The sequence below is a fragment of the Capsicum annuum genome, chromosome 3 (genome assembly GCF_002878395.1).
Source record: "Capsicum annuum cultivar UCD-10X-F1 chromosome 3, UCD10Xv1.1, whole genome shotgun sequence".
Lineage (NCBI taxonomy): Eukaryota > Viridiplantae > Streptophyta > Magnoliopsida > Solanales > Solanaceae > Capsicum > Capsicum annuum.
In genome coordinates, this window is record NC_061113.1 from 252,183,690 (window position 1) to 252,198,548 (window position 14,859).

Sequence of the window (14,859 nt, forward strand, 5' to 3'; positions counted from 1 at the left end):
ATATGTTTAGCAGTGATACATATGTTAAAGTGATACATATGTAACAGATCAGGTAATTATTTTAGGAAGCAACGGATTTTCTCTGATTTTAACAACGTAAATCTCGCAAACTGTTGCAAGCATTAAGAACGCAATTCCATTTGTAAGAAGTTCAATATTGAAGCAAACCTCTTTGAAGTTCAAAGTTTTTCAATTTTGGAACAAAAAAACTGACTTTTTTTTTTGAATTTCTTCAATGGATCTCGTCACTTTGTTGTTGCGTCATTCTGGGGAATGGGTTTTTGAAATAAGGTACGATAACTATCGAGTTGACGATACTGTAATTCATGAAAAAATATCTTACTGCGATTTAATGAACGCCATATCAATTCAATTGAAAATTGACGTTTCTCTGAAAAGAATTCATGCCAAATACGTTGTTCAAGGCAATTCATCAGTGTTGGAGATTCATAATGATATGATTGTGAAACTTTTTCTTCAGATTTTGAACGAGGCAAAGTCATGCGTATGATGGTAAGTTGATTTGCAGACTTTTTTTTACTATCTGATAACAGATGTATCATAGTGATACATTTGGAACTCATATGTATCATTTTGATACATTTGCACAAATATGCCTCTACTTGAAATCTAGTTCTGCATACAACGCACAAAGATTCAGGGATTTATATAAGTATGATTAATTGGTGATTCATATATCCGGTGATTCATATAACTGGTGATTAATATAACTGATGATTCATATTGGTAATGCATATAACTGGTGTTTCATATAACATGTGATTCATATTGGTGATGCATATAAATGGTGTTTCAAATAACTGGTGATTCATATAACTGGTGATTCATATAGTTGATGCATATAACTAATGATTCATATAACTGGTGATTCATATTGGTGATGCATATAGCTGGTGTTTCATGTAACTGGTGATTCATATTGGTGATGCATATAACTAGTGTTTCATATAAATGGTGATTCACTTTACTGGTTCATATAACTGGTGATTTATATTAGTGATTTATATAATTGCAGATTAATATATTAACTTCATATTTGTGAAACATTTTAACTGGTTATTCATATGTTAAATGGCTCAAATTCTGATTTAACTGGTGATTCATATGGTATTTGGTGATTCATTTAAAAATTGATTAACGTAACTTCATATTGATGATATATTTTTTGGCGTTTATTTCAGTTATGTCTTGCTGTGCAAATCTCTAGAATGTAGTTGATTATTCAAAGCGTCCTGTAAGTTTGGTACTGATACATTCATAGTACGTACGTTCAATGATGAACACACCTGTTCAATAATGGACAGAGTTTTTGAGTAGCAGCATGCAACAATTGCTTTTGTAGCAGGGATAACAACTCCAAAGTTGGTGAAACACAAAATAATAATCACCCCAAGAGACATTATTAAAGATATTAAAAGAAAACTTAGTTTGGACATAGATTTCAATAAATTCTTCAATTAAACGAAGCAAAGTCATCGCTTTTAATGGTAAATTATTTAATATTTATTATATTTATATAAGTTGATTTGCAGATTTTTTTTAACTATCTGATAACAGCTGTATCAAAGTGATACATCTGGGAGTCATATGTATCATTTTGATACATCTGTTGAAATATGCCTTCAGTTGAATTTTTGTTCTTTATATTTAATTAATTTGGGTCTATTATGCTTCATATATTATGTTGACTTATACAAAACTTTACGAAATAATATTTTTATATTAAGAAATCAACTAACTACATATATGATGTGTATGAAGAAGGAAGAAAATACATTGTTCGGTTGGATAATAGAACATGCAACTGCGGTAGATTTCAGCTTCATGAGATACCATGAGTGCACGCTATTACTATTTTGAAAAGCAAACATATAAAGGAAATGAAGTCATACTGTTCAGATTACTACAAGAAGGAGGCACTAGTGAAGACTTATGAAATGTCGTTGTGTCCAATGCTGGATAAACGAGACTGACATGTACCATTGAAGGTGTTAGAAGATGTGGTTTTGCCTCCAAAATATAAACGCCCACCAGAAAGACCCAAAAAAGAAGAAAGGTAGACAAAAGAAAAGTAGTGAAAAGTTTTCATCAACATCAAATCACTGTGGCAAGTGTGAGTATAAAGGTCATAACAGACACACTTACAACTACTTTTCAATAGAGATGTGACATGTTTCTTTAGAGTTTAATCAGACATGTTTACTTAGTTCAAAGTTTTGAATTCAATAATTTGAGTTAATTACTCAAAAATTCATTGCTTGATATATTTTGTTTGCAATTGAAAGAGAAATATTTTTTTAATATCATTATTTATAATTCATTAGTACTATTCTCTTATGCAGATATGTTAGAGTTCATGAGGAATGTTAGTGAAACATTTTCTATATGAAATTATAAAGAGATACATATTAAAATTTTTAATACTTTTATATGATTCATATTAACCGTTCGTTAAAGATATGTGAATCATATCACTATTTAATCTCAACATTTTAATTGGTGATACATTTTAAACATGTTTGATTCATATAAACCGTTAGTGAAAAATTATTTGATTCATATTAGTAATTAAACTTAGCATGTTAATTGGTGATACTTTTTCAACATATTGGTTAAAGTTTATTCAATTTTAATAATTTTTAACTAGTGATTCATTTTAATCATTTGATAAATAGTGATTCATATAATTTGTGATTCATTTAGCTGGTTATTCATGTAACTGGAGATTCATATGATAACAGATTAACATGTTAAGTGGTATTTGGTGAATCATATAAAAACTGGTTAATAATATAAATGGTGATTCATATAAAAACAAATTAATGTAACTTCATATTGGTGATACATATTAGATAACTTGTGATTGTTAACAAAATAATGATACTACATATCAACAGATAAAATTGAAAATTAGTGATAGATTATGTAAGTTAAACTGCCCACAAAAGTACTAATACCAGAACTGCTTCTAAGATAAAATGTCATGACATTAAAAATAAAAAATCACATTGTTATGATATATCCAGAAATCCCCTAACATAAAAAAAAAAACTGAAATCCACAAACATAAGAAATCAATATCCTTTTGTCACACAATAAATACTACATAACTACGGTTCAACATCAACCATCTCCGTATTCTCAGATTGAATGAAAATGCGTTTAGGCCTCGGTGGATTCCGGTTGTCACTAACATATCCAGTGCATGCCTTGTTCACACCATAGTCCCATAACAAGGATGCGTATCTTGTATGATGCTTTTTCGGATCAAACTCTGAAGATGGTATTTGATGCCGGTCACTTAAAAATTCAGCATATGCTGCAACAAATAAGCCACAATCCCTGAAAATCGGAAAAGTAGGTATTTTATGTGTTGTCGTGAGCTCTTATTTAAAATAATATATTCAAAAGAACAAATGATACTTATAACGTGCCGCTTGATTGTTACACAATTTCATCAACAATGTGAACATTGAATGCATGTTGGTCCGTTTTTTCATTATATACGTCTAGAAGTGATCAGTCTGTGCATTTTCTCTCAAGAAAATCAGATATTGTCAAATAAGTTGACAACATTTCAGCAAGCTCCTTTATCTCATCATCATGACCTCTATGACATTTCAACGAGTCGTACACACGAATGCATCTTTCCTTGAGTACCAATTAATCAGTTAATTTGCAATTAAATGAATCACCCATATGATCACCTGTTAAAAAAAACAGTTATATAAATCACCATTTATGAATCACCAGCATCATATGTGTATCACCAATTAAAATATCATTTAGTGTTTCACCCATATGAATCACCCGTATGAATCACCAAAAAAATATAAATCACCAATTAACCAGTTAATCTGCAATTATATGAATCACCCATATGAATCACTCATATGAATCACCAGTTAACATAATCATTTATATGAATCACTATCAATGAATCACCAATTAAAATATCATTTTAGTGTTTCACCCATATGAATCACCCGTATGAATCACCAAGTAACCAGTTAATCTGTTGCTCTGCAATTATATGAATTATCCATATGAATCACCAGTTATATGAAACACCAGTTATATGCATTACCAATATGAATCACCAGTTATATGAATCACTGGATATATGAATCACCAATTAATCATACTTACATAAATTCCTCAATCTTTGTGCATTGTATGCAGAACTAGATTTCAAGTAGAGGCATATTTGTGCAGATGTATCACAGTGATACATCTGGGTTTCAGTTGTATCATAGTGATACATCTGTTATCAGATAGTTAAAAAAATTCTGCAAATCAACTTACCACCATACGCATGACTTTGTCTTTGCGACAATAATACCTACTCCGACGAAAATTTGGGAATGTGTTCAATTTCATCTTGATCTACCATTTGCATGTCGGAAACTTGATTTTTAGTAGCAAAAGCTTCTCTTCAAATTTCAATTTTTCAGGGTAGTTCCGCTTCTTTGATCGATTTTAACTAAAACCTAACTTGGTGCAATCAAATTCACCCGGAGTAAAACATAGGACTTGATTACTATCATGAACACCTTTTTTTGAGTTTCACTTTGTGAAATCCCCAAGCTGAATGGGGGTGAATCTTCATTAGCCATTGAAGATAAAACAAATTAACACAAAAAGATTTTAAAGCATAAACCAAAAACTAACCTCATTGAAGAAGATGTCAATTTTTGAAATTAAAGGATGAACGATTACTGTTGAAATCAGTTGAAGTATTGGAGAATGAAGTTGACTCAGAATCTACTAAAATGGGAGAGATTTTAGGAAAGTAATTTGTAGGGAAAAAAAATGTGTAACCTGTAGAGAGAGATGGCGTGAAAAGGGAAGATAAAATAGGGTGTGCAAGTTATAGCATATGATCACTAGTAAATATGCAATAAGAGATTTTATGTAATTTTTAAAATATTAAGAATATTAGGTAATATTGTACCTTAAATATGGAATTTGTGTAATTTTTCTTAAAAATAAAGAAATCAGTTGCAATGAAAAAGGAAAAGAGCTAACAATTAATTGGAATTAATTGCATAGTACGCAGACGCAGAGTACACAATTGTATGAATAATGGTAGAACAAGCACGTATGTTACACAAGATTATATGTTAAGCTTTGTATGCTGTTGTAACTGTATTGAATTTGTATAAATACTTTATGAAGTTTGTACTTTCTGCGTTACGTTTTAGTTGTCAGGATAAGATTTTGCAAACCCTTCAGAAAAATAAATCAGGAATATAATTTGATCCATTTATCCTTTATCAGTTCTCTAATTTTGCGTCACTCTTGATTCTAGAATAATCAATATTAAAGACAAAGTTGCTTCGAAAAAAGGTATTTGGGAATAATGAAAGTAACATATACACAATTTACTTTTTAAGTAGATTAGTTTTTAATTTTTATCCTTTAAAAAAATCAGTCTTTAATTTTTAATATTCAATTTCGAGACACTTTCATCACATACATCAACTACTTATAAACCAAACACAATATCACTTATTTCAAAACACGCACAACCGTTTATTTTGATATAATTATAGAATCAACTAGGGCTCTTACAAAATTGTTTCAACCACTTACACATATCAAATAGTCATACTAAAAATTACACAAATACACAACTTATATTTTTAATATTACAAAAAATTTCAATTTCTTAAATATATTACAAAAATTCCAATATATACACAGAATATTATATATATATATCGGCTATGTTATGTATATTAATAGAAAGAAAGAGTAAAATAATTTTAAAAATAAAAAAATATAATTATTTTCAAAATAATTGATATTCATGTTATTTATATTTTATTTAATTTAACAATCAGCGGTACAAATGCAACTCTTAACTGCAAGTCCATCAAACTTGCAATTTGGTTGAGGGTGCTTTCCACTAAAGGGTTCCGTACATAAATTAAAGCAACACGTTTCATCACATGGTCCCACATTATAGTCACATCTATTGTTGGCTACATTAAAAAAAAAAAAGGGAAAATGGTCAAATTTATTCCTCTACTTAAATATGATTCCATAATATGACAAAGGGTAAATTTAGATATGATCCCATAGTAAGACGGAGGATAAATTTAGCTATTAAACTTAAGTAAAGGGGTAAATTTGACTCTTTTCGCTTAAAAAAAAAACGGTACAAGTTAAAAAGGAGAAATTATATTAACTATAATCAATAAAAGCAATATATTTTGTGTATTCCCGTACAGTAGGATCACCAGCTCAAAATAAAAAAAGACATTAAACAAAGGGTCCCCCATACTTAAACTTACACATTATACAAGTCTCTTCAAGGTAAAGAATTTTGGAGAGGGGTAACAATAATGGGTTGAAATTTCAAGTGAAAATCATGTGTTGAAGGGTGGTAAGATTTAAATTTGTAGAACAACATAATAGCACGAAATAAGTCAAATAACACCCGGGACAATGCTATAAAGTTAAACATCAAGAACAACACTCTCAGATTATTTACAAAAGAAAATTTTACCACATCTCAAGATTGTTTTCCTAAATTGAAAAGATTAAAAAAAAAAGAAAAAGTAGTTAATCAGCTTCTTCATCATACAGGCAGGCAGTAAACCATTTAGCATGCTTGATTTTTGTAGAGTCATGCTGGTAACACCTTGTCAAAGAGACATCTTTAATGACCGACCTAGTTATTAGTATAAAACTTGATTAAGAAAAATCTATAGGGAATGAAAAGCAATTCAGCACATGCATGGATCAAAGTTCATGAAAAAGATACAACACAATTCATGTGTTGTGGATATCTCAATTTTAAATCAACAGGCTAAAATTGCAAGCCAAAAAAATTTCTAATTACAGTTTCACAGTTATCAGTAAAGATATATATAGACAACACACACTAAACCTAATCTACCATTCTCCCCCCACCACAAACACACACAAAAACAGAGAATCTACCCTTCTCCCCCAACACACACACGCACACACACAACAACAACAAACGCAAACAACCTAATCTACCCTTCTCCCCCAGCAAACAAATACACACAAGAAAGGTAGCTCTGCTCCCTATATATATCACACTTATAAGTCATCCTAAATTACTTATCAGATTGATAAATAGCTTGCTAGATTAAATTTTCTATATTCTAACTCCCAAATCACTACAAACAACTATGGAATTGAAATTCTTGTTGGTGATAAGCTTTCCATTTTGTTCCCTTGGTAATTATCATCTTCTTATCTTTCAATTGTTTTTTCTAATTTTTTTCCCAAGATGTTATCCTAATCATTTTTTTTTTAATTCACGTATATGCAGATGCTTATGATTCACTCGATCCGAGTGGAAATATAACAATTAAATGGGACTTGGTGCAGTGGACGGCAGATGCATATATTGTGAGTGATAAAACATATTTGATTAGCTAAAGTCAACTCTTAATAAAAAATTTCAGATATATTCAATAAAATTAGCTTTTATGTGCATTTTATGTGGCGTACGTGCATTTTGTGTGTCATACGTGCATTTTGTTGTCAGTTAGTAAAAATATTTTAGAATCACATAAATATTCTCGTTAAAATTTATGTGTGATATACTACTATTGTGAACTATTTTCTAACTTAAAATAGGGCCGCCAAAAAGTTGGGTCCAAGTAATTGCTTTAGTAACTTTACGGTATAGCCGGCCCTGATTTTACCGTTATGAAGCTTTTCACTCATCCCCATTTTTCAAAAGTGTGAAGATCCTTAGAAAAATGATTTGAACTTTTTGCCCTTCATTAAAATACTCTGCAATAGATAAAATTGTCCTTTTGTTATAAATATATTTACATTATAGTGAATGTCTATTAAGATCTATCAAGATCTACTTTGATATCTATTAGGATTTGAAGCATATGTCTTTTACTCAGACTAGGAGTTAATTTTTCCTATAAATAGAAGGTTTTCTTCATTCTAAAAGAAGTAATAAGAATCACTCTCTCTATTTTCTCTACTTTTCTTCTTATTTTTTATTATTTTATAACACGTTATCAGTATGAGACTCTATCAAACAAGGTGAGATTATGTCAAATAAGGTGAGATTATAAATCTTAAGGATTTCAAGGTTAGTAATTTCTTATGTTATTTATCTTTTGCTACTAATAATATAATTATTGTTGGATTTGAGAAAAAATAATTGGTTTGGAACCATTTATGTTTTAAATTTATTCCTCAAGAACAATATTATCAAAAGAGATGATAATATGTTGGGATCAAATACCATCAATTTATGCCTAAGACGTCTTTATATGGATAAGACGTTGAGATTAGATCTCAATGCATGTATTGATGATATTATAATGGCTAAGGCAAAATAATGGGTGTTTAATGAAAAGTCATGAAATTCGACCCATTGAATATGCTCCATTCTATGAAGTAAATGTGGTAGCAATATATGATAAGTCTGAAATATGCCAACTTACTTCATTCTTGAGGTGTATGTGGTAGCAGTGCATAATATGTCTGAAATAAGACAAGTAATTGAATGCATGAATATACGCGTGGAGGGACAATATGATAATGATCATCAAAAGTGATGATATTTTCACACGCTTATATGATTATAAGATATACTAGAGAAATTCTCTACATCATATGTATGCCTCGATTTGCTTCTGAAGTAGCAAAATCTTGAAAGAGATTATAAGCTATCATAATTTGATAGGCTTAAGGCACAATTATATTTCATTCTTGGGGAATGAGAAACTTATTAATGCAAACATGCACTTGATTGTGATTGTATCACAACTCACTTCCGAAAGAGGTTAAATAATTTTGAAATCTACTTCTGAAGTAGTAAATCTGAAATTTATTCATATAATAGTAAATCTGAAATTTACTAAAGCAAAAACACATATCAAGGTAAACTTGGAGTTTACTAGATTAAAAGTCCATAAGTTGACATGAACGATTGCGATATCCCGAAGATGTGCATACTGAGTATTGAACATATATTGAAGAATTAAAAAATTCTTCATGAACTTTAATGTTGCTTGTTCTCGTTATAAGTTGGTTGGACCAACTAATTTTGAAATTGGATCCCTCAAAATCTGAAAAGAATAAAAGGTGAATAAGGATCAGTTCACCTATCATGTGATATGTTGAAAAGATGCATCAATAAGATGATCACATTTATATTCATGGTCAACCTAAGTTTGACATTCATAAAATTACTTGTTCAATATAAATTGAGCATAATTTTCAGATTGTGTAATCAAAATAATCCATCTTGATGATGATGATTTAGCATTGAATGCATTCCATAAATAGTTGAATCATCGCTAATGAGAACAAAGTTTCATGTATTGGTATGAAATATGATAGATTGCATACAATAACACTTGTATGCATTAGACCACTATATTATGATTATTTCTTCCCTCTAATTTGGTTCAATTTCTAAAGTCGCAACCTTCGGATACTTTCAAAATTTGGTATTGTCATTCCATCTCTTACGTTTAATTTTTATTTATTGTATTAATTGTTTAATATTTAATTTTATTGTATTTGTGTATTTTAAATTTTTTTAGTTTAATTTAATTTATACTATGGATAAATTAAGAAACCTCGCTACTAAAGGTGTTAAAATTTTTTATCCCAGAAGCGGTAGTGGTAGTAAAAAGCGAATTACTAGCGGTAGAGGTAGTTCAAGTAGTAGATATACCCGTGTGTCTTCGCCTCCGGTACCGCTTGACACACCTTTTGAGGAAGAAATGGGTGTAGGTTCTCACGATATGGATTATGTAGAAGCTCAGAAAAATTATGGTATAAAAGAAGAAAATGAAGTAGATGCGGTTAATTTAGACGAAGATAATGAAAATATTGGTGAGACACCCGCAGTAGAAAATGTTAACGTTAGATCTGAATCGGTTAATCTCCCTCTCCGTCCTCCCCGTGCCCCAAGACCTCGTAAAACAAATAGTGTTGCATGACAATTTTTGAACGTATATCAGATACTGAGGTGCAATGCAATATTTGTCAACAAATATATAAGTATAGCAGAGGAGGCAAGCAAGGGGGTACGGGTACGTTAATGAGACATATAAGCGAAGCTCAAGAAAGAGAGTTAAATATTGCACGAGGTGGTGGGGATGTTGGTGGGCCAATGCAAACTAGAATGGACCCAACAACCGGTCATGTAACAAAGAAATATAATTAATTGAGAGACCAAAAAGATATAACTAAAATGGTAGCTGTGGGTTGTTTGCCTTTTAATTTTCTTTCTTCTGATGCCTTTATTCATTATGTACAATCAATTTATAATCATATGTTTAATGGTATTCCTAGAAGTACTTATCGGTATGATATTTTTAGATTTCATTCACAATATTATTTTTATTTATCAACATTGTTAAAAAATATTCAATGTAGATTGTCCCTAACTTCTGATCTTGGTCGTGCTGTAAATAAAAATGATTATTTAACTATTACTTGTCACTGGATGGATAGTAATTTTGTGATGCAAAAATGTATTCTTGATTTTTTATATGATAAAGATTGTAAACATACTGGACATTTTATTGCTGATTCTATTATTGAAGTTGTCGGATATTATGGTATTGAAAATAATTTTTAATGTATTGCTTTTGATAATGCTTCTAACAACAAGACTGCTATAAAAAGATTAAAATCTACGGTATCTCCGCCGTTGCCTAAAATTTTTCATATTAAGTGTGCATGTAATATATATAATTTAATTGTAAAAGATGGTCTTGAGTTTTTTGAGCTTTATATTGAAAAAATTCGTCTTGCTGTTGGTTTTATTCAAGGAAATAATCGTAAATCGAGAATTAGAGAATTTAAAGTTAAATGTCAATAAAATGGACTTACACCGATATTGATGCCTGAGAAAATTGATATTAGATGGAATTCTACGTATAATTTTTTAAAAACTTATTATAAATATAGAATTTCTATTACACTAGCTTTTAACCAACATTGCGGTTCATTTGCTGATTTTGCTGATTGCATGCTATATGATTCTGATTGGGTTGTAACTAATGATGTTGTTAAGTTTTTAGAAAAAATTTATGTAGCTACTGTTCAATTTTTCGGTGCTTATTATCCTACTGTTTGTAATATTTTGACATATATAGCCGATATTTCTGATTTGCTCAAAGAATATAAAAATAAAGAAAGTTATAAAGAAGTTGTTGGTGCCATGTTTACGAAATTTAAAAAAAAAAATTCTCGATTTTCCCTATTTACTTGGTTGGTGCTATGCTAAATCCGTGCATGAAATATAATAATACGTGTCACTTTAGTACTATTATTTCTACTAACTTAGAAATAAATATTAACAATGATTCTGAACAAGTACAACCTGATTTGTGGACGGTTATGAGTGATGCAAATGAATACATAGAAAAATTATATAACCACTATGCTGATTTATTTGATTTAGATGTACCTACAAATATCACTCCAACTGTCGCTCCTCATCCTCCCGAGGAGCCATCATCTTCTAAAAGGCCGGCACATAGTGGTTTTCCTGATTCCTTTTATGATTTAACTTATTGGAACAGTGTTGATGAGAGAGCTTACACATCAACTTATCGGGAAGAGCTGAAATATTATCGTTGGTCGCCGCTAGAGGATCACAGACGACGGATCAACATATTGGATTGGTGGAGGAGTAATGAAACACAATATCCTGTGCTTTCAAGATTAGCTAGAGATATCTTAAATGTTCCAATGTCAGCCGTTGCATCAGAGAGCGCCTTTAGTCAAGGACGACAGCAGCTTGAAGACAACCGACACTCATTGGAAAACAAAGAATGAAACCGGAGTCGAGCGACGAGCTGAAACTTGAAGAAATTATGTCTTCACGGGAGAACTCAACAGAATCAAGTCAAATGCATGGTTTTGCCCCCATTGACTTCGACTATCCTATGCAAGTTCCTGTTAATATTAACATGAATGAGTTGGCAAAAATGATGCATAATTTGTAGATTTTTTATTCATGTAAATTATAAATTTTGGATCATTTTATAATGAATAAAATTTCCCAAATTCATTCACTCCTTAGTCCTTACTTTTTATATTTTTTCATTTAATGATTTAAAATTTTAAATTGAATTTCTAGTTTTCTACTTTAAATTAAAAACTTACTTCTAATAGATTATTAATTTACTACTAAATATTATTAATTTATTATATTAAGTATCATATGTTTTGTATATTTATGTATATATCTTCTATAGGCGTGTATATTTAACGTATACATGTGGATATATTTTATAAATTAGTATATAACTATATATATATATATATTGTAATGTATATATATTATGGTATATTTTATTTAAAGTAGTACGCATACATTGAATGGTGTGTATACATGTGTATATATCTTCTATAGATGTGCATATTTAAAGTATACATGTGTATATGTTTTATAAATTAGTATATATGTGCGTATACATATGTATATATCTTCTATAGACATGTATATTTAACGTATACATGTGTATATGTTTTATAAATTAGTATATAACTATATCTATATATATTGTAATGTATATATATATTGTAGTATATTTTATTAGTAGTAGTATGTATACATTGAATGGTGCGTATACACGTGTATATATCTTCTATAGACGTGTATATTTAACGTATACACGTGTATATATTTTATAAATTAGTATATAACTATATATATATATATGTATATATATATATATATTGTAATGTATATATATTGTAGTATATTTTATTATTACTAGTCTATATACATTGAATGGTGCATATACATGTGTATATATCTTCTATAGACGTGTATATTTAACGTATACATGTGTATATGTTTTATAAATTAGTATATAACTATATATATGTGTGTGTGTATATATATATATTGTAATGTATATATATTGTAGTATATTTTATTATTAGTAGTATATATACATTGAATGGTGCGTATACATGTGTATATATCTTCTATAGACGTGTATATTTAATGTATACATGCGTATATGTTTTATAAATTAGTATATAACTAGATCTATATATATTGTAATGTATATATATTGTAGTATATTTTATTAGTAGTAGTATATATACATTGAATGGTGCGTATACACGTGTATATATCTTCTATGGACGTGTATATTTAACATATACATGTGTATATGTTTTATAAATTAGTATAGATGTGTATGTTTAACGTATACATGTGTATATGTTTTATAAATTAGTATATAACTATATATATATATATATATATAGAGAGAGAGAGAGAGAGATTGTAATGTATATATATTGTAGTATATTTTACTTAAACTTTAAAGTAGTACATATATATTGGATGGTGTGTATATATGTGTAATTGTGTATATGTGTATATATTTTTTAAATTCTAATGTAGTATATACTATATATATAGTGTATATATATTATTTAATGTATTTATAATGTATATAGGTGGGTATATATAATGTATACTGAAAAAAAGTTATTTTTTTTTTTATATTTTTAATCGGGTTTAGGTGGGTTTGACCGGATTGGGTTAAGTGGGCCGGATTAGGGTTGTTTTTAATTTTTTTACTATTGAGCTCGGCCCGGCCCACTTAGACCCCAATCCAGATTTGGCCCGGCCCACAAACCAGTTAAATGATACGGGCCGGTTTTGGGTTGGCCCAACCCGACCCACTTGATAGTCTTATTTTGACCTTATAATTAATTTCCCGAGTAACTTTCCCTTTAAATTATGGGCATTGTGATAATTGGGCTAGAGATTAGTATTGGGCCACAATTTGACTGGATGAAAATCCAAGTCAAATTTTCCTTGTAAATTGGGCCAGCAATATCACCATGAATATTCAAAATGGGCTCGGCTATACTGACTAGGCCCAGCTATTATCATTCAGATTGGGCTGGAGATTAGTATTGGGCCACAAATTTTGGATCCAAATTCAAGTTCATTTATCATCCTAAAAATTATAAAACAACACAACTTATCTTTCATTAATTACAAAAAATTCCAACTCCTCAAACTTATTACAAAAATTTTATTTTTGGTGTTTCTCTCTCTAAAAGCAAATATACATAAGTAAGATAATTTCTTTCACCGTTTTTCACCCTTAAAACTCTCCTAAAATCAAGCATTGGTTACCATTTTGAATACAACTGTACTTGGCTCCAACTTACAGCATTAAACTTTATCTTAATCTCCATTAATTATTCTGATTTTTAAGTGTTGAGGTTAGTATTTTTTTTTCATCATTTGCTGAACTGATTTTTGGGGATTTTTGAATGAAGATATTGTTGCATGTTCTTATTAAGTATTTTTTGGGGTTTCTTCTTTTACAAAATTTTCGAAAATCGTCCACTTGAAGTACGATATTAACAACTTAGTACTTTGTTAATGGAGCATTCTCCTTAACTCAATTTTAAATTTTTTCGAAAGAACAAATTGTTGCATGTTCTTATTAAGTATTTTTGGGGGGTTTTAATTTAACAAAATTCGGTTGTTATATCATTATTGTTCCTTTTTTGTTTCAAAACCGTCCATTTGAAGTAGAAATAAACATATTTGTACTTTGTTAATGGAAGATTCTCCTTCTTTTAGCTTAGGATTAACTCAGTTAGATACAAATCCGGTAGTTGGGTTCATTCCCGAAGTTTTTGACTACGAGGAACCTAATTTTGTTGAAAACAAATCTAAATTTTGTAATGACCCCAACAAGATGAAAGAGATTAGAAAAGCTGTTGTTGAGAAGTCGAAAAAGCAGTTGGAAAATCATCAAGATTATCCCAAAAAGATGATTTTGGACGTCCACGTCTTCCCAAACTATATATAAT

The 14,859-nt window shown here is 29.6% G+C and overlaps 1 long non-coding RNA gene across 1 annotated transcript; it reads left to right on the forward strand.

The window, feature by feature from the left end:
* Nucleotides 1-6,507: 6,507 nt before the first annotated feature.
* On the forward strand, nucleotides 6,508-12,074 carry LOC124897190. Its single transcript, XR_007053865.1, has 3 exons — nucleotides 6,508-7,239; nucleotides 7,334-7,413; nucleotides 11,580-12,074. It is a non-coding gene; the product is annotated as an uncharacterized LOC124897190 (long non-coding RNA).
* The last annotated feature ends 2,785 nt before the right edge of the window (nucleotides 12,075-14,859 follow it).